This window comes from Callospermophilus lateralis, chromosome 13, assembly GCF_048772815.1.
Source record: "Callospermophilus lateralis isolate mCalLat2 chromosome 13, mCalLat2.hap1, whole genome shotgun sequence".
NCBI lineage: Eukaryota > Metazoa > Chordata > Mammalia > Rodentia > Sciuridae > Callospermophilus > Callospermophilus lateralis.
In genome coordinates this window covers 33,600,694-33,623,024 of record NC_135317.1, presented here as the reverse complement: position 1 = coordinate 33,623,024, position 22,331 = coordinate 33,600,694, and the positions used below count along the sequence as shown (strand labels likewise).

The window sequence follows — 22,331 nt, the reverse complement described above, 5'->3', positions numbered from 1 at the left end:
CAGTTATTACCATCCTGGTGGGAAAGGCTTGACTTAAATGCATACTGGCGAAGAAAACCTGGTTGCCTGCTCTCCTTCCTCCTACTCCTACTCCAACTCTCTTCCTCCCTCCCTCGTCTGACTTTACCCACTACCTCCCGGCTCCCATCCAGCTCAGGCTGCTGCTTCTTATCTCTCTATCTGATCTGGACCTTAGTGGCCACTGGCAGTGACCAAGGGGAATACTGGGGGTGAGGGGTAGCCTTCAAGGCCATCTGTCCCTACTTGTCCCCACTCTACTCTCCTCCATTCCCTCGAGACCCTGGCCCAGAGCTCCTTTGATCATATTTCCAAGACAACTCCTCTCTGTTCTCTGAGACGGATTTTTAATTTTGAGGTAAATATATGTTGATTAATAGACATGATTTAAACTTTGGAGAGCTCAAATAATAATAATGACATTCAGGAGGTCTTTCCATTCTTAAGGGAACTAAGGTTAAAAAAAATATGTTGGGGTGGGGCATAAGTTACCAAGAGAGGAAGGACCCTTCTCAGAGGGAACAAGGAAGACAGCCAGCCCGGGGCTACACGAGAGGAAGACAGACTGGACAGGAGTTTGGAACAAAAGCAAAGCTGTGGTTCCAGAGGACGCCGGGTAGAATCCAGTTCTGTTTAAATTCCAGTGAATGACAGGGGCAGCTTCTCACATAGGACTGTGAAAAACTTGACCTTTCTCCTTGATTATCATTTTTGTATCATGGTTCCCAAAGTACACACCTCCCTTGTTGCTGGCAATATAAGCCACTTCAAAGATGTATACTTCCAGTAGAATGAAAGGTACTCTAAGGAGTCTCAGTTCCCAAAAGTAAAGATGAGCAAACAAATAAACAAACAAAACACGAGTTCCTTGATACAGCAGTTTTTAACACATTGCTGGGTTCACAGAAAGCAAGTCTCCAAGGCACTCTCCTTCCCACAGTGAGTGTCATCCAAAGGGACTGTGATCATGTTTGTCAAGAAAGCCTGAAGACTAATGCCAATTTCAACCCTTTCTTGAGCCAAGGTTAAAGGATTCAGAGGCTTAAAGACAACACAAGAGCTTAAGAGTGATAACAAAATGTGAAAGAAATGGGGTTGGTCTTCTGGGCAGAGCTGAGAGTCGACTTGCATTGCACGGTAGCTGATTTTTAGAGAAGCAAGTAACCTGGAGGAGTAACAGGCCAGCAGAACTTGACCTCGGGAGTCCTTCAGGTTAAGGATTTTTGCTGGTTAAGTGCGATATAAAGATAAAGGAGCAAGGGAGTCCCAGGACAATCACTTGGAAATGGAAAATTGGTATAAAATACAATCTCTGACTATACTGAGTTTCCACTATAGCTAATAGGGCAGGACATCACAACACAAGAGTCAAATATAAGGCAGCTACAACGAATGGCAAAGTCTGGGCAATAAATGCCACAGGAACTCAGCACGAAGTGCACTGTCACAAGTGAGGGTGAAGGGCTTCTCGGAGGGAGCAAAGCCTGATGTGGTGCTAGAGGAATGGTGAGCCATGAGTAAGGTGCCATTTAAGTCTGGGGTCTAGGGATGTAGGTAGCTCAGTGATGGGGCCCCTGCCTAGCATGCACAAGGGCCTGGCTTCACTCTCTAGCACTGGGGTCAAAAAAAAAAAAAAAATGCCAGGGAAGCAGTATGTGGTGGTGCATGCCTGTAATCCCAGCTACTCTGGAGGCTGAGGCAGGAGGATGCCAAATTTGAGTCCAGCCTCAGCAATTTAGCAGGACTTTGTTTCAAAATAAATAAAAAAGGGCTGGGAATACAGCCTCCAGTAGAGGCTGGATTTGATCCTCAGTGCCCCTTCCCACCACACACACACACACACACACACACACACACACACACACATACACAACTCCAGAGAATATGTACTTTTAGTTATTTCTAGAAGTCCCATTTCTTATATATCAGGCTCCCTCCAGAGTTAGGGAATACTTGATCCTCATCAATAGCAAGACAGGAAATGAGAAGACAAATCAAAGATGATTACACTTACCCCTTGGTTTACATGCATAAAAGGCTGAAACTAACAGAGAACCTCAGATTATACGGGCTAATCTCTCATTTTGCAGATTATAATATGTCCTGGGATAGCTGTAGCTATAGCTTTGTAATTGAGGAGCAGATTGAGATGAGTTAAGCTCTTTATTTCATGGCTACTTTCTCTTTCTTCCAGACTGCCTTTCATTCACAGTAGGTTCAAATTTCCTTTGGCCCCCACCCCCAACACACACACAAATCTCCTTTCAAACTTCTAGATATAATGATCTGTGAACAAATAATTCATGAAACAGAGAATCTACCACTTAAAATATCTACACATATATTTTAGTAGTATACCTATGAGCCCTTATATTATTTTTTCTATAGGCACATTCCATTTTGTTGTATATGAGGATCGGCAGTCATTCATCAGGTTTACTGAAGGGTAGTAACTCCCACAGCCTGATCTTTGAAAGGTCATTTAACTTCTTGGGAACACTCTCTTTTAGCTTATTATTGTGCTATTCATTACATACACTAAACTATGTGGCTTGTTTCTAGTTCAAATTGATGAGCTGGTGCAGGTAATGACAATGACCTACCATCTTTAATAAGGTGGGGTTAATCCTATTAATTTCTGTATTTCAACTGTGGCTCTTGCTTGGGTGTGAACTTGACGTTTTCAAGATAAATTCTTAGAATTTAGTTTGGGAAAATTATAATTTATTGGTTTGGTATTCTACCTAGCTCAACCATTCTATATGGCCCATTCCAAAACTGATAACAAAATGAACAATAATTGATCATTAGTTTATACTTATTATCAGTATTTTTTAAGCAAAGAATTCATACGTTGTCTGTCTTTATAGATACTTAAATTGAGGAATACATATATTTATGTAGGTTATACAATATTCATGAAAGGAAACAAAAAGATTTGTATTAACTGTTACTGTTTTGAAGGAAAGAATAATACCCCCCTTAGGAAAAAGCATACATTATGAAATCCAAAATTTATGGAGATAAAAGTGGTTTTGGAGTTTATTAAAATTTTATTAGATTAGCTTAAAAATGGAAAGCGATAGTTATATTATTCAGGCACATTGACAGTTCTTTCAGGTTGCAAATATTTAATGAACTCTTATAACAAAAGGGCAATACCACTTTATACTTGTGAAGTACTTAACAGTTGTCAAACCACTCTGGCAAATACACTCTGGTTCTCTATTTCTGCTGACAGTCATATTCACAGTTCTATAATGCTCATTATTTTGTGTGTGTATTAGAAATACTTCCATGTGGAGAGGCTGCAGGCTGGGTATTTTCGAACCCTGGGAACGATGTGTTCCTGTTTATGTTGGGACAGTCACCCCCAAAACAACTGCCTCTCTGCCTAGCCATCGGGCATGGGTGCTGACAATGCTGGGGCCCAACATATGAAATAAAGCAGCTTTGTTGTCAATATCAATGGAAACAAGGCCAAAGATGGGCAGGGAGGGTGTATGCAAAGGTTTAGTACAAAGTGTCAACATGTCCCTAGTTGTATTCTAATTCAACAGTGAAGGAAGCAGGAGGGCAGAGAGGAGTTGGCATGGTTGGGTGGAGGAAGGAGTTTCGCTTAGCTGTGCCTCCGCTCACTTTATTCTCGTTGTTTGTGCTTACTGGACATGTGCCAAGCATCACGTTAAAGACTCTGGACACAGTATCTTATCTGATCTTCACAACCCAATGCAGTAAGAACTGTCATTATCCCCATTTTACAGCTAAGGAAATTGAGGCTTAGTGAGATCAGGTAAGATACTAGCTTCTAAATGGTTGAGCTGTACCTGGAATCCAGCCCAAGCTGAAGTCTTCCTAGTCAAGGCAGCTCACTTGAGTTACCTCAGATACACAATTCAGGAAGTAGGACTGGTGGAACCCAGGACCCATTTAAACATCTGTTTCCTGTGAGGTTGGGAGTCATGGTGCATCCATTAGGCATCTACCTGAAATTTATGTTTTTACTGTGTTAAAAATTATAAGGATTTCTTGTTTTCTTGAAATAGAAATGCAATGGTAACTGCATGTTGAATTTATTAAATTAACTGAATATGCACCATGATCTATAATTAAACCAGCAGAGGTTTCTACAGCACCATTTAAATTTGGAAAAGGCCTGGGTCACTGAACAGTTATCATCCCCCTGACATTGCCTATCACTTCCAAAAAGGAAAAATAAATATTCCCCAAAGCTCTACTTAAATCTTAATGAATCGTAAACAGTATCCTTGAAGCATGTAAAATCAATTTCCAAAGAAATTATTTATTAGAAACAATTATCTTAGTTTTACTTTAAGAAAAAACATGTTTAACTCAAAGTACAGCAAAATTAATGTGTATTTCCTCTTAAAATGCCATATAGCCCAACTCAGAAAAGGTGTCTCAATTCCTCTCCTCAGCAAGACATTCCAATTTACATCAAATGCAAGTTCCTTCCAACACTGTAAAACACAGGTTTGTTATTTTGTGAGTTAGCTCTGCTGACTGCAGAGAACATCACTCCTGCAGATGGGAGACCGAATTCACACTGGTAAGGAAACAGAGGTTGCAATTAAGCTTCAAAAAAACAGAAATAATAAATAGCTACTGGACAAGGAATAAATAAGCAAGACCCAGCTGGCAATAGTTCTGAAATTAAGGCATGCAGAGGTATCCTCACAAAGCCCATGCCGTGACACTTTAAAGTAAACCTCACTAATTTATAAGATTTTTAAGTCAAGCAAAGAATATGTTCATAAATGGTGAAGCATTATTATTGACAATTAATTCAGATACATTCACTCTAAACACTATGTTCTCAGACTAATGCATAATTAGCAACTGATTTTCATTCAGCCAAGAATACACAAAAAGGAAAAACAAAAACAAAACCCTTACATGTAGAGGAGACACTGAGATACTTAATCTGATTATAGTAAAGAAGATTCTCTACAAATTATGCCTTATTGAGATGAAACAGGAAGTATCCAGTGTGGGAACTGCTGGCTACACTGCTGTTATCAACTTTAATAGAGGGACCTACATACTAGCAGTGAGCTTTGGGCTAAAAGGGGAGATGACAGTGGGGTGGGATGATCTTGAAAGGCCCACTTATCCCTCCTCCAAATCTCAAGATGCAGGTTGAAAAGGGCTTATTTATCTCCCAAGTAACATTCCTACCACTTAAGTATGAGTGCATATTTATAAGTATAATTTAATAATAAAGTGAGAAACTGCAAGGTGATAAATCATAGCAGAATAAGCACCAAGGATTCATGATCAGCAAGGACCCAATGGAAAAAGAACAGTAATGCATAACCACACGATGATGGTTTTGGATACTAGTTTAACTTTCATTCATTTCTTAGGTGAATTAACAACTAACAAATATGCCATACAGAGTCCACAGACTTTACCAGATTTTCAACTGCTTCCAGCTTCTACAAGAGGATCCTGACATCACCACTAATATTAATTTCTACCCCCTCTTCTTCTTATCAGTATCTGAAAATTCTTTCCACTTGCTGGACTTAGCCTAAAAAAATTAGGCCCCAACATCCTTAATAAGACTCCTGTGGTGCAAAATTAAAATCAAGAATCAATAAATGGGATGGACTCAAACTAAAAAATTTCTTCTCAGCAAAAGAAACAATCTGTGAGGTGAATAGAGAGTCTACATCTTGGGAGCAAATTTTTACCCCTCACACATCAAATAGAGCACTAATCTCTAGGGTATATAAAGAACTCAAAAAGCTAAGTACCAAAAAAACAAATAACCCAATCAATAAATGGGCCAAGACATGAACAGACACTTTTCAGAAGAGGATATACAATCAATCAACAAATATATGAAAAATGTTCATCATCATTAGCAATTACAGAAATGCAAATTAAATTAAATTAAATCCAAGATTTCATCTCACTCCAGTCAGAATGGCAGCTATTATGCATACAAACAACAATAAGAATTGGTGAGGATATGGGGGGGAAAGGCACACTCATACACTGCTGGTGGGACTGCAAATTGGTCCAGCCAATATAGAAAGAGTATGGAGATTTCTTGGAAAATTGGGAATGGAACCACCATTTGACCCAGCTATTCCTCTCCTTGGTCTATACCCAAAGGACTTAAAAACAGCATACTACAGGGACGCAGCCACATCAATGTTTATAGCAGCACAATTCACAATAGTTAAACTGTGGAACCAACCTAGACGCCCTTCAATAGATGAATGGATTAAAAGTTATGGCATATATATACAATGGAATATTACTCAACAATAAAAGAGAATAAAATCATGGCATTTGCAGGTAAATGGATGGAGTTAGAGAAGATAATGCTAAGTGAAGTTAGCCAATCCCAAAAAACTAAATGCTGAATGTTTTCTTTGATATAAGGAGGCTGAATCATAGTGGGATAGGGAGAGGGAGCATGGGAAGAATAGAGGAACTCTAGATAGGGCAGAGGGGTTGAAGGGAAAGGGAGGGGGCAGGGGGTAATTAATGCTGGTGGAATGTGTTGATCATTATTATCCAAGTACAGGTATGAAGACACAAATTGGTGTGAACATACTTTGTATACAACCAGAGGGAAAAAAAAAATCCCCAAATTCTTTGTGGCTCCATGGTTGATAAACCATATAAGGATTCCTCCCACTAATCACTAATTTCAAAGATTTTTCTGCTTTGGGGTTCATTCACTTTAGGAAGTAGATAAGCAGAAAACTAAAATCATGACTACTAGAAGATAGGGGTTCAGGGCACTTGCAGGATGCAAGAATCCATCATAGCTGGAGGTTTTAGAACTGAAGTCACTGAGTTGTCCCTGAGTTATACAAAACCACTTCAGCCCCATTTCTAAGAAAATATTTTCCACAGTTTGACCTAGAAAAGCCATCAGGATTGTACACTCTCTTGCCATACTCTTCTTCAGAGGCCTCTCCACTCACTATTCCTGGGGGGAGGGAGGCTGGATGAGGACAGAGAAGAAATGTAATAGCTTATAACTGTGAATAGCAATTAGCCAGACTGCCTGGTTGATACAGAATTAGTCTCCTTGGGTGTGACAACAATGACCCCTCCTCCCAAAACCTGGGAGTAGAGGGAAGAAAATCTTTGTGTGTATCTGTCTCTCTCTCTCTCTCTCTCTCTCTCTCTCTGTTTTTAAATGTGGATATCTCCACTAGGTGTGTGCCAAAGTTCATGTTTCTGATGTGAAGTGGTAACAATGACAACAGCTTTAGAACAAAGACCATCCTTTTTGCCAGCTTGAGCCAGGGAGTTGGAGACTAACCTGGGCAACAGAGAGATCCCATCTCCTGAAGAAAGTATGAAGGAGAGAGAAGAAAAGAAAGAGCATAATATTCCTTTACATTTTTCTACTAATTTTCTTAGTAAGTTTGGTGATAGATAAAACTATCTAAAATTTTTTTTTATCAGAGTTTTTTCTTTTTATTTGAAACCTATCAGTAACTTCAAATTCTATATTAGGGAAAAAGAACTCCACTGACTTGAGCATCATTTAGAAATAATTTTTATAATGTTGTAATGAATATGGGTTCAAATAATTAAGAACTTTAAAGATGAATTCCCAGTATGACTCAAGCGTGTAGCCCATACTTGGAATGGAATGGCTCCTATTATAACTTACACTGCAAGTTGAGTAGCAATTTGAAAGTTCTGAGGTTTCAGAGAGAGCAAATTAGAGTCAATTATAGAGGCAGGGGAAAAAAACAGGCAGCTGAAAATGTTTGTGAAATGTACTTTTATTTGTCTTAGGGCAGGAGGTCAACTTTCTACAGCTGCTTCATCAATATTCATTTTCTAAGATCTTTTTAGAAAAGTTAATGTCTTTGTGTTTGCAGATAAGACTGAATAAAGATCGAGTACATTTTAATTAAAACCTTCTTCTGAAATGTGAGCTACCTTCCAACATGCAGAAAATAAATGCTTTACTTTGATAAGCCAAATAAAATTGTCCTGACAGCAAAGCTAAGCCGAGATGTGAATGTAACCACAGGTCTGCCCTTCCAGTACCTACAAACTCCTTAAATCTAAATTAATCCATGTAAGGAATTTTTTTGTTTGTTTTTCTGTTGAACAAGAATCATTAAGTCAGTTTCTTGTTGTTGTTGTTGTTGCTTGTGTGTGTGTGTGTGTGTGTGTGTGTGTGTGTAGCTAGGGACTGAACCCAGGCCTTGCACATGTGAGACAGGGCACTCTATCAACTGAGCTACATCCCCAACCCTAAGTCAGTCTTTTGATTAGTGGCTACTTAACTAAAATTAAAATGTCTATTGTAACTTACACTGCAAATTTAAACTCTGGCTTCAAATCTTACTTTAATTTATAATAGAGATACAAACTCTATCATCCACCAACATGGTATCTTCAAACTTGATCAAACACTTCCCATGGATGTGCCTGGTTGGCTGGCACACTGCTGACCTCATCCAAAGAATGGAGTCATATTAAAATTTCACCTCACATAAACCACAAAACCTGACATGAAACTAACTGAACTAAGGCCAAAAATGTATGAGCTATTATGGAGGTAATATTAGATTTTTAAAATATCCAGAAAAGACTTTGCCAATGAAAACAAGCACTTACAATATGATCTATTCTAAAGGACCCCAGGCTTAGAGTCAGGAGACTGTGACTGAGTGCTGGTCCTACCACTTGTTCACTGCCTGACCTCGAGCAAAGAGCCCTGGCTCTCCTGATCTTACTTTATATTTTTAAAAATGGGTTTGAGAAAAAAATCTCAAGTGATGTGCTGTTTGGCCCAGAGAGTGATTTAGAAAATGCATGAATTAATTGCCAAAATTCAGACTTGAGAAAATTTACATACAAATTTGGACTTCTGGTTTATTTTAAAAATGGACAGGGATGACTGGCACAGAGCCTGCCATTACTCATCTGTTGCTGAGCACCTGCAGCGTGCACGCCCTACTTGGGTACAGTTCCTACCACTCCCTATAGCCTCTGCCTGGATGACTTTACTCATTCTAGGGTTTCAGCCACCACTGGACACCAGCTCCTGGCCCTCGGAGGAAGTTTCTCAGATACAAATGGAAGATGCAGGGCCCCCAGCAATTCTGATGGGGGCCACCAACTCTCAGAGCCCTCTGGGAGTGGTGTCTGGCTGGTTGTGCTGAAGATGAGGTAGAGTTTAGCATGTCACACAGTTGTCCCCTTCCACCCTGGTGCCCCAGAGAGCCGCATCTGCTCAAAAAAGTAAGTGATGGAAGATAGCCATGTCTTTAGAAACCAATCACTTTCATACATCATTAATAAGACCTGCAAGACAGTGGAGAAGGGACAGAGGTGCACAGTTCTTCATTTTTAAAACAAGGATTTCTTCAGCAGACTTCATAGTCAGAACCTATATTAAGGTTCCAGAAGGGAAACATTGAATTCCTGATTCAGTCAGAGCTAGACATTGTTCCCCCAAACAAACACACACACAATGAGCACAGAACAGAAGAGCAGCCAGTTTCACTGCCTAAGATCTGTTCTAAGAAAGAGAACAATGTGAGGAAGGTTACCATTATGTCGTTTATGCAGCCTTCCTGGATTCCTGTTTTAAGTGATGAATTGACCGTGCATTTTTATCTCTTTCCCTTCCAGAAACCATGCTAAAATGACAAGAGGAAGTTAGAGACGGAAAACAAGACAAAACAAAACAAAGGGGGAAAAATAGACACACACAACCATGGCGAGAACAACTACAGAGCAGACAGCAGAAGAGGAGAAATTTCAATAAATTTTTAAAAGGCAGAAAATAAGTAGAGGATTTCTAACTGATAGGAGAGGAGAGGAAGCTGCCAGCTCCATGCAGTGGCCACTTGATGCCTGGCTCTCACAGAGACACTTCCGATGGATGTGCCTGGTTGGCTGGCACACTGCCGACTTCAGCAGGCTCCCCAACTGGAGTCCAGGTAGGGCACAGACCATGTAGTGCCTGTGGTCAACCACCCCAGCCCTTCCCTTGGAAGACAGGGTGTTGATTTCTTGAGACCCAGACCCAAGAGACTTCAGGTTTGGAGAGGTCAGGCACAGAGCAGGCTGGGTGGAGCACCAGCTGAGCACAGGAATATATGAAATCTACATGCCAACCCCTGGGACCTGAGCCTCCAGCCACTGCTCTCTGCTGCAATCACTGCACCTGCAGCCTGGGCACACGCACATCACTTCGAGATACAGCAGTAAACACCAGGGCAAATAATTATATGTGTCTGTGTGAACTAAAATGAAAAGTGCTCAAAGAAAGAGTGTAAAGTGAAAAAACAAGATATAGATGTGTTTAATTTGCTTTCCATCTTTTCTTTTTTTTCTTTTTTCTTTTGGCACTGAAGATTGAAGCATGTGCTAAGTATGTGTCCTATCACTGAGCTACCCTCCCAGACCCCCTACCTATCTATCTACTTACTTACAGAGGTTACACATTCATATATTTGTCCATGCAACTTACAGAAAGCACAGACAGAGCTGGAGAAGTGGGTTTGAGAATCTGAGGTGGGGTTGAAGCTCACCTTCAATTGGGTACTTCTGTACTTTTAAATTCTATATTGATTGTTATTTTCATAATAATGGTGGACAGAAAAACCAAAACACCCAAAGGAGTATGTGAGGCAAGGGCACAAGCTACCTCTAAGGCAGAGCTCCAGCTAGGGTGCATGCTGAGAGCCATTAGCCAAGTAGGTATGACAATTTCCGTTGGGTGCATGCTCTCTGGGAGGAGACAATAGAATTTCCATTTATATTTATTTTGAATCTAAAAGAATAATCTTTAGGGCGCTGGGGCCGGGGCTCTGTTTGTTGCCTCATACATGTGAGGCACTGGGTTCGATCCTCAGCACTGCACAAAAATAAATAAATAAAATAAAGGTATTGTATCCATCTATGATTAAAAAAAAAAAAAAGAATAACCTTTAGATCTTCCTGGCTCATAAGCATGATGATTGGGTGTTTGCAATGTTGTGTGAGATATGCCTTCTCTAAACCTTGGCACATACCTGTCTGATGTTAAAAATATTAAAAAAAAAAGAATAATCTTTATAAAACTGATTAGACAGCTTGACATATGCCCTCAGTAGTCCCTATGTGAAACAATCATGAGCTGCCTCCTACAAGGGAGGAATCCTGAGGAAATGGTAGGAATCCCATAACTTGGAGGGGTTGGCAAGGGACATGCTGGGCCTTTCCCATGTCCTGTGCACTGTTCTTGTCCAACATACTGCAAATGACTGAGGTTTAAATGTGCCCAGTTAAGTGGATTCACAGATCAGACCATCTGGCTTGAACTAAGTTATAATTAACCCTCACAAAACAAACAAGTGCTTAAAAGGATGCCTGCAAAGAAACCACAGTCTGAAGTTACTACTACAAACAAGCAGCAGTTAACAAAGACCACTTTCGAGAGCCAAGGCAGAGTTGACCCCTCCCCCTTTCCCCTCTCCCCTCCCACCTCCCCCGTGCATTTTCTCCATCAGTTTAACTATGAGGGGAAGGTGTCATAAGACAGGACAAGAATTGTTCAAAACCAATTGAAATAAATAGGAAGACTTATTTTAAAACATAGGCTTCCATCCATTTTTATTACTGATAAACTGTCCCCAGGTGTATACTATGCCTCAAGGTATTAGCTGAGGAAGGCCAGAAACTGTTGAAATGGGAAAGTCATCCAAAATCTCATCACTCAAGGCCTGAAGACAAACACAATGACCAACCTTGTGCATTACTAAACTATCAAATTTAGTGCTTCACAAAGTTGTATTAATTTTATGATTAATGTACAGGACAGGAACTTCTTGCTAGATTCATTAATAGCAAAATGCCCTGTACCAAAAAACAAATAAACAAACAAACAAAAACCCATATGCCACTAATGAAAGACTTGTTATTCCTACCGAGGTCAAGATGGCTGAAGGTGCACAAAAAACATGAAATCAAATTCATATGAATTTCTTTGTCAGCAAATATTCATTGGCAGATGCACAGAAAACACTGGTCAATATTTCAAGATTCAAGAAGAAATGAGTTACACAGCACAGGAAGTTTACTTTATAGCTGCATCAGAATAAAGATGATTCTAACTTTGCTTTGGCATTTGCTAACTTACTTGTTATCTTTTAAGAACGACTGGGTGGTTGAGAGGAAAGCAGAGCACAAGTCCTTTAAAAAGTGGTATAATTTAAAAGATGAGTCATGTGCTTTTCCTTTACAAATTGGTGAATCTTGGCAGGGGTCAGAGGTGCCACTAGGCACTATGCTACCTAGCAGCAAAAAAATAAACACCTAAGCTTCCTTTCAGAGTCAAAGGTGAGAATTAAACGAAGTAAGAAAGTAACTGCTTTTTAAGAGAATCCAAAGCTTTGAAAACAGTGGTCAAAAACCAGACATTTGGACATGTTTCCACTTGTGTGATCTGGTTGCCAAAACAATATGACTGGGTCACTTTTGAGAACTCACATCAGCACACTCAAAAACAAGTGTTCAACCCAGTTAGAAACATGGCCAGAGAGTTTCAATCCATTTGTTAATGGGTTTTGAATACTTTGTTAAAGGTTTAAAAATGCAAACATCTCCCAGAATCCTTTGAAGTTTTCAGGAAAAATAAAATTTTGCCATCTGAAAGTGAACTAAAACTTTCATAAAGCCAGGGGGATGGGTCCAGAACAGTATGCTGATTTCCTACATGTGGCCAGTGATACTATTCTTCCTTTTGTATTTACAAATCTTTGTGAGGTATATTTTTCAACAATGAGAGCCTTAAAACTGAGAATAAAAAATGTGCAAAACTTGGGCTGGGGTGGTTGCTCATTGGCAGAGCACTTGCCTTGCACATGTGAGGAACTGGGTTCAATCTTCAGCACTGTATAAAAGTAAATAAACAAAATGAAGACATTGTGTCCATGTATAACTAAAAAAATTTTTTTTAAATGTGCAAAACTTAGAGTGAGGCTTTAAAAAATGAATATTAAAACAAAATTTTCTAAAATATCAAAAATAAATTACGTTGTTCTCACTAAAAATTAATCTTAAGAACAAGAGAATTTTTATAGTGTTGAAAATATTTTAAAAATGTCACCTGGCTTTTTTAGATTTTATATGCTATAAAATGAATACAACATTAATATTTATCCATGAATAAAATATATAACTCACATGCATGTCACTATGCTCAGCTTGCACATACACACAGCTATGTAGGAGATAAAAACAAAACAACAACAACAAAAAAACAACTTGGAGTCTATTGTTCTAGGGAGATTCTCCACAATACAGATATTATTACCCATCTATACCCCTGGGCCGGGAACAGGGTATTTGGCTGTGGGGCTCAGGGAATTTGAAAACTCCCTAGGTATTCCTGATACAATGCTTTCCTCCTCTGGGTGCTGAGGAAGTACCTTGGAGAAAGAAAGTGATCCCCTCATGCTCCTGTAGACCGTCCACACTTAGTCATCGCAGCATCACCATTTAAAAGATGGCTCAGGAACTTTCACATAGACATGGTTTTTCCCCCTTATAACACTGAAGTAATATTACTCTCACTAAACAGAGACAAAGTGGTTACTCTCTCTCAGCAGAGAGAGAATAAATGGCTTTCTCAGGTCATGAGAAGAAAATGTACAAATGGACTCCCTTCGGATGAGCCCCATGCTTCCACCCACCTCACATCCACAAAGAAATCTGGAGTCCGACACTGGACCCTAGGGCCCTTTCTACGTGGACCTTAGAGTCCTCAAGCAGGTGCTGTATAGAGTTTCCTCTGTGAATGTTTCCATGATATTTTTCAAGGAAGCGAAGGAACAGCTAAGTCTCCTTCAGTGGGCTTATGGAAGGATGCATTTGATGAGTTTGCAAAAACTTTTTGACAGTTTGGGATATAAATTGATACCAGGCCAGACACAGTGGCACATGCCTGTATTACCAGTGATTCCAGAGGTTGAGGCAGGAGGATCCCAAGTTTAAGGCCAGTTTCTGCAATTTTGTGAAATCATTAGCAACTTAAACTAAAAAAAATTAAAAAGGGCAGGAGAAAAAACTCAGTTGTAAAGCACCTGTGGGTTCAATCCCTAGCACCAAAAACAAACAAACAAAACCAAAACCCCCCAAAAACCCAATATCAAGGAGTTGGGAAAGGAGGTGTGTAGCTCAGTGGTAGAGTACATACTTAGCATGTATGAGGGACTGTGTTGAATCCTCAGCACCAAAACAAAACACCTAAAAAAGATATTAAATAATTGCAAGGATTAATACTTTCAGTATCTAAATTTCAATTTTCCATTATAATTTCTCCTTCCTCAATTTCTAAAACACACTCTGTTCAGAAACTTCTGAATCTAAAAAGTCAATGACCAAGAGTTTTATAGGTCTGTGTTTTACATTTAGGCATGTGATCCATTCTGAGCTAATTTTCGTTAGGGTTGTAAGATCTCTGTCTCGATTAATTTTGTTGATTATAAATGTCCAGTTCTTCAATGGACATTGAGGCCTACATTTTAACAAAAAGTGGTAGTCATTTACTTATTTAACAAGGAGTCCACTGGTCCTGAACGGAATAGGTGATCCGTAAAACTAAATGAAGTATAAATTAGCCATTCCCAAAGGAAACTAATACTGTTCACTTGAAACTTAAAAAAATCACCAGTTGCTTCTTTAGAAAAACAAAACAGAACAAAAACTTCTGAGCTTAGAGCTTTCCTATCCGATATGCTGTATTAGTCATATTTCCCTGGTGAGTTACATTCTTTAGCCCCAAAGACTATTTCAAGCATGTGTAAATGCATTGGAAGAAAGCAAGACAAGAGGCAACCCAAGCTTTGCCTAAAAAAGAAATAATTGTTTAGCAAACAATATTCCAAAGCTATTGTATTCAGAATAAAAGGATATTGTTTATAAGGCATGCCAGACTACATTTCTTATATAATTTTCTTTTGTCACTGAAAATGTTTCTGAAAATTGAGGATAAACTACCCTGTTCAGCAAATTGTTATAAGACTTTTCAGCTTAGGTTTTAGCATACCTACCCCTTATCTCATCACACTGAACTGTAGAACACCACTTCTTCTTAGCGATACAAATTTATTTCATGTTTTGATGCAAAGTTCAGGGATATGGTCTTTAAAAAATCATTAGCTTCATTAATTTCTTTTTCATGATTGGAAATCGTTTTTGTGTTTGTTTGTTTGTTTTTTGTTGGTCCTGGGGATTGAACACAGGATTGCTTTATACTGAGCTACATTCCCAGAACTTTTTATTATTTATTTTGAGACAAGATCTTGCCAAGTTGCCCAGGCTGGCCTTAACTTGTGATCCTCCTGACTCAGCCTCCCTAGTCACTAGGATTATAGGCGAATGCCACCAGACCCAGCTGGAAAAAGGATATTGGTACCTGTTTGTTTATTTTGTACTAGAATTTGCACCCAGGAGTGCTTATTCACTAAGCCACATCCTTAGCCCTTTTTTGTTTGTTTTGTTTTGTTTTCAAAACAAAAATGGCTTGATAAATTGCTAAAGCTGGCCTTGAACTGTAATCCTCTGGAGTTGCTGGGATTACAGGTGAGCACCGCCATACCTGGCTGAACCCTTTATTTAGATGCAAGTATATTCACAAATTATGTATTTAAGTGCTTTACAAATAACGTTTTTTAATCTGGTAAAAAATAACTGTCACAGTTTCATGATTAATTAATTTTCAAAAACATGTCATGGCAATTAACATATAGCTCTTATCCACAAATACTCCTGTTCTCAAACTGTCAAAAGAACAAAAATGCTTCTGTTATATTCATTATTTTAGGAAAAAGAGCACTTGCCATCTCATGAGGTTGCATAAATAATTCTCTCTTCTCCCCACCTCCTCCCACACCATTCTATGTACTCTATCAACTATAAAAACAGATGAGCAAAATAAACCAGAGATCTGGATGACAGAGAATCCTAATTCTTAATTAGATCAATGGACATAATTTTTCATTCTCCATATACTATGAACACATACAAGCAGTTCTCATTAGATTTTAAATTCGGGAACCTCTAAAAGTTTGAACAGGAACCCTACTCTTAGCTATTACAAAATACCCTAGTTTTCCTTTTGTCATGATATTTCAACTACCTTTTGGAACTTTTTCTGAATCACAGCAGGCTGCTCGTTTCCATCAATTAACCCAATTCCAACATTTGCAATCCAACATTACAGATAAATTCCTAGGAACAACACACAACTGCCCTAAGTGGTCTTTCCAAGGTTCTGAGGTAAATGTGCAGATCTTAACAGTGCCTTTGTTTCCTTAAAGGTTTCCCATGAATGCCTGTCTCTTTTACCTAAACTCCAGGCAACCAAAGGTGACAGCATCGACTTTCCCTGCTCATCAAGGATGTGAAATCTAATGCTTGAAATAAACTTGCATTTGTTAAACCAGAAATCTAATATGTAAAGAAAGATAAGGAAAGCCTCTCACTGTAGCTTTGTAAAACCTGCCTTGACATGCGACAAATGACAATTTTCTTTGCTGCCATCTAACTATTCGATGGTTTTGCCTGTGTGAATTTAAGAATTCCCATGATATTTAGTGACAGCAATTATTTGAGGATTGTAATGATTTCTCATGTAAAGATAGTCTAAGGAAAATGCAAGAATAGAAGCATCATTAGCTGTAATAGCAGGATAAAGCAAAATTTTTCATAATGAGAGAAAAGTGGGCCTACAGATGTCGACTTTTCTCTGAAGGTGGGGACAGATCTATTCATCTTTCTATGTTCCTGCTCATCTCCAGGGACAAACTACAAAAAAGAGTTGCTGAAAAAAATTTTAATTACTTCTTTCACTTATAAACTACAAAAGTGACTTTACTATTACATCCAGCAAAGATCAACCTGGATACTCATACTGATCTCTCAGAAAACCAAAAACTACAATGTCAATGATTAAATTCCTATTTCCCCAGTATGTAGAGTTTGTTCTGCTTAAATGCAAGACAACTTATAAAAATTATTTTAGTTGCATAAAATAAATGAAATAAAGTATTTATCAAACACTAATTCTATCAGCATAGTAATTCTTGGGGAAGGTTTATTATTATACATTTATATAGTATTTTTAATTTAAAAAGATATTCACGGCCATTACTGGGATGATCTTTTTAATACTATAAACCTTTGTCATCATCTGCAGGTCTGGAAATTCATAGAAAAATGATAAATGCTTTAAAAAGTTACTGTATACTAAGGAAACAGTAGTTCTCCATATTAAATTATTAATCAAACATTAATCAAAACAACAGACAACTTCCTCTCTTACTGCCATACAGTCTGTTGACAGCTGATCAAACAAAGCAGAACACTTACCAGAACTTGGGTTAATAATGCTGAAGGATGTGTTCAGCCTTGATATACAAGTATCTTTAAATTTAGCAAACTCTAAACATAGAATATTGAAATCGTGAAAAAGACAACAGCAATTAACAGTATGTTTTATTTACTATTTTACTTACATCTGGTTAAATTAACTACTTGCATTCTTCAAAAATGTGGATGCATAAACAGGTCCCTGGACCTACAGTTATTCTAAAACAACTGCCGTTATACCCCGACTGGTGTAGGATGCTAGAAGACGAGAACATTTTTTATTGTGAGGAAAGCAATCTCTCCACTGAGTCAATTATAAAATCAGGTTATCTGTTTGTAAAAATACAAATTCTATATTATATTTCAAAAACCGAGTGACTTTTAAATAATACTTGGAGATAAATTTAAAATACAAAAACTAACCTACCCAAAATTAAATTTCAAGCGGTTTACTACTTTGACTGAGCTAGGTATAACCTTATCAGAGCTTTAGGAAATGTCATTTCCAAATTTGATGATAGTTAACTTCAGTCTCCCTAGTGTTCTTCTTTTTGAATACTCTAGGAGGAATATACTTCCTAATTAGAAGTAGTCAAGGACAACAGAGTCCATAGTTATTTATGACAATAAATGTGTTCAATTCTAAAGGAGGCAGAGGGTTGGGGGCAGGGAGCCTTCCTTTCTAAAAGTTTTTTTTTTTTCCTTCAAAATAGATTAACAAATGATATGTAAACTTCACAAGATAATGGAAAAAAACAAAGAGATGTTATATTAGTGGCTGACAACACCACTTGCATTATCTACTTGATATTCTGTGTGTGTGGTCAGTGGGCTCCACCTGGCTACAAACCTGTGCCTTTAAGGACCGATTTCCAACTGTCATCTTGTTTGATATGAAGTTGTCAGTGTTACCATGCCACTTCCTCTACCCAATTTTTAAAAAAAAAATTTTTTTTAATGTTTATTTATTTATTTAAGTTTTCGGCGGACACATCTTTGTTTGTATGTGGTGCTGAGGATCGAACCCGGGCCGCACGCATGCCAGGCGAGCGCGCTACCGCTTGAGCCACATCCCCAGCCCCCCTCTACCCAATTTTTAATTCCAACAATGACTTACACTGCCTCTAATGATCACAATAAGTTTCTCCCTGTGGTTTACATTCTTTGCTCTGACCTTAGGGCACAGAACACAGAGATGGAGAGTCTGGATTGTGTTTATTATATACTATAGATGTTATAATGATTGTTTAAAATGCCCTACTTTGTAGATATTTAGAATGTGTTTAAATAGTTAGATATTAAGATATAGAATTATTGAATGGCTGTTAAAAATATGACTGGACAGAAATGATCCTTATAACATATGCAATGGAGATTTGGCAACAAAAACTGCTTCCCCTTGTCGATGTGAATCCACCAAGTCAGCAGCTTCTAGAACTGTTGTGTTTGTTCGCTTTACAGCAATGACCCTACTGTTCTGTTTTGGGACATTAGCAAATATATGATTATCAGCAAAACACTAGAATGAGCCACAGAGAATAAGAAAAAAACAAAAACAAAAAAAGACCCTCATGTTCTGTAAGTCTTGGTTTCAGGAACCCCACACCCACCTAAAGCTCAGAAAGAATATGCAAATTTGAGGTATGACTACAAAGCAGCTGGGGTCTGAGTCTTCTCACTTTTCATTGCCCTCCATCCCAATTAAGCCAGCAAACTCAGGCGCCTAAGTTTGGATACATCAACTCTCTTTTTCTTCCTACAAGAGTAAATACTAATGGATAGTATTGTGGAAATGGGGGGTGAGGAAGGTGGGCTTGCCCACCTTCTGCAACGACAGCCTCACACATTGGGATCAAGTCGTGCACACTGCCCAGAAAGCAGCACAGTATGGCCACAGTACACCAACGCACCGTGAGTCAATAAACAGGCTCTATGCTTCACAAGGATTCCCTCTTCTAAATAATTTCTAAAAGTAAATAATAATAATGGGTTGAGACTGTTCTGGCCTTAATGTTTGTGCCCCCTCAAATTCATATTGTAGAAGCCCTAACTGCCAATGTGCCTTTATTTGGTGATGGAACTTTTAGGAGGTTTGAGGTTAAATGAGGACATCAGGGTTGGGGCCCAGCATCCTTAAGAGGAAGAGACACCAGAGAGCTCACCGTCTCCTTTACCTCCACCCCTGCAAACCTATGCAAGGACACAGCCACATGAAAGGTCATGTGAGCATACAGCCAGAGGTGGCCATCTGCAAGCCAGGGAGAGAGGCTTCATCAGAATCTTGGGCTTTCCAGATCCCAGGACCACGAGACAATAAATACCTGTGGTTTAAGTCACCCAGTTTATGGCATTTTGTTATGACAGCCCAAGAAGACTAATACAGTAGCCTGGAGAAATGAGTTTGTCACCGGAGGAGTCCCCAGAGAGGAGAAACCTGACAAGAGGGGTCACTGGCATATGTGACAGAAAAGAACTTCAGCACATAGCAGTTAGAGAGACACACTTATTTAAGAAAGCAGATAGACATGCAAGGGAGAATGTGGGCCATCTCCAGAAGGAGAGACGGCAACCTCTTTGGGTAGGGTGTTCATACTTACAGAGGGACAGTTGCTAGGGGCTGAACTAGAGTCAGATGGAGTTACAGTTCTGTGCCAGTTTTCCCTGGGCTTGTGTATTGCCCTCTGGTTACTTTTTGCAGGCAAGGTCAAGGGCCAAGGCTTTCAGGGGAGGGGTGGATGTGGATGTGGATGTGGATGTGGGTGGGGGGAGTGGGGGGGAGTGCTTATTTTGCATTTCAAAGGCTCCTGGGCATTTCCTGCATTGCAGTGGCTCATGGGAGCTTATCTTTTGAGATTTAGTCTATCTAACTTTTTCTGTATCCCCAAATTCTGATCTGAAGTTCACGCTGATTTTTAAAACTATAGGTGATTAAATGGGGAAGAAAGGCAAGCTCTTCCTTATAGAATTCCAACTAATAAATGTAGACAAATTGATGAATATTAAAAGCCATTATATGTACATACTATAGTAATAACTGTTTCGGGTTAACAACAATTAACAATGCACACTAAAATTGGTGACCCACAGCATGAGAAATAAGACATTCACATAATCTCCAAGTAACTCCTCACAACACTTCAGAACAGTGGGAAAGACAATTAACTTCAGAGTGCAGGAAGTGGACACCACCATAACGAAGTACTGCTGGTTATATATGATGTGAGCATCTGGATGGCGGGGATGTGGGCGCTCTTCATATTATTTTTTGCAACATTTTTGTATGTTTGAAATTATTTCAAAATGAAAAGTAAGAACACTGAAGTGGTACTTTTGCTATAGTAGACGTACCGCTGTTTCTCTCCCTAGTAAACTGCACTGTGCTTACACAAGTTAACAGCTTGGTCTTAGCTCAATTTGCAGTTTTCACCCACACAGTTCATCTTACATATTGGAATATTTCTCCCATGTCCCACTGGGATGAGCAATATCATTTGCCCTATTCCATGAGCAGGAAACATGTAACTCAGGGGTAAAACACACACATTCCAGGCACCTAGATCAGTGCCTAGCTCACCTTTGAATGAATAAATAAATGAATTCCTAACATTTATTTTGAAATAAAAATAATGGAAACAAAGGCAGGGGAACAGGACATAAAACATTCTGGATTCTGTCACATCGTCAAGTTTTATACGTAATTTCCCATCAAGGAGGAGAAAAACATAAACTTGACTTTTAGAAAGTAGTTCAGTCTTATACTTTGTTTTGTATTCTATTTGTGCAGCACTTTTTCATCTGAAAATTGATCACTTCTAAAAACTGACAATAACAACACTACACCAGAGCTAACATTTATTCAGGGCTCATTACATATTTGCTAACTGCTCTATAGTGTCTCATAAAATCATTTTAGCAGCCCTGTGAACTGGGCACAGCGATTACACACCCCTACCCTTAACAGATAAGGAAACTGGGCTACAAGTGGCTAAGTGGCCAGCTCAGGGTCATGGAGCCCTCTGGGTGGTGTCCTGGGTTCTAGATCTGCCACCGCAGCTCCAGAACCTGGGCTCTCGGCCATGGCTTTCAACAGCCTTCTGATTCATATACACATAAACAAATAAAAAGAACAAAACCAAAACAAACAAAAAACACTCTCAACTACTCAAAGAAGCAGGGCTGGGGGACGACTACTTAGGGAGTAGAGAGCAACTCAACAAAACAAACACAAGCGTCCATGTAAAACACACTCACCCACTTCGTGTTTGTACAACTTCCTGCTCTTCTCATTTTACCCACTCACAGTAAAAATTGCCTCATGCAAAACAAAACAAAAACAAACAAACAAACAAAAAAACCAACTTTGCCCTAGCTGATAGTAGGGGGGTGGGGGAGGGAGAGAAAAACTAACCTTATCCTTGTCATTCAGGACTTTGGGATGCTCTTCAGATTAGGGAGCAAAAGGTGCAGAGTTCATCCTCGAGCAGGGAGAAACTGCCAGGTGATGCTCAGGGGGAAAGGGACACAGGGAGCAAAACCCAGCACGCAGTGAGGTGTCAGAGACTTGGGTGTCAGACTCCTTCTCAACAGGACTGTCATTGTTTAATGCCACCCTTGAAAGCTGTTCATAACATACTCTAAACAAACTTCCTACAAACAGGCAGTACTACTTTGCCCCAGTATGGCAGCAACTGAGTTCAAACAAATGAAAGACCAGGCAGCAAGAGTCCACATGTAGAAAAGCTGGTATGAGTCTTTGTAAGCCTCTCCATATGGAGCCTCAGGAGCTCGATGTCTCTGGCTCACATGCCTGGGGCTGCTGTAAGGAGCAACTGAGTCTGCAACAGAGCCTGGCACATGTTGAACAATTCTTACCAGCACTATCATCAATGTTCCCAGGATGCTGCTCTGGAGTAGACACTTCACATATTTTTGCG

At 39.2% G+C, this 22,331-nt stretch overlaps 1 protein-coding gene and 1 pseudogene across 1 annotated transcript in view; one reads left to right on the top strand and one right to left on the bottom strand.

Annotated features, from left to right (window-relative positions):
* Window positions 1–22,331, bottom strand: part of Pip4k2a (phosphatidylinositol-5-phosphate 4-kinase type 2 alpha) — a 156,816-nt gene that overhangs the window by 59,280 nt on the left and 75,205 nt on the right. The window lies entirely within an intron of this gene.
* On the top strand, window positions 10,978–11,067 carry LOC143379749 (small nucleolar RNA U13; annotated as a pseudogene).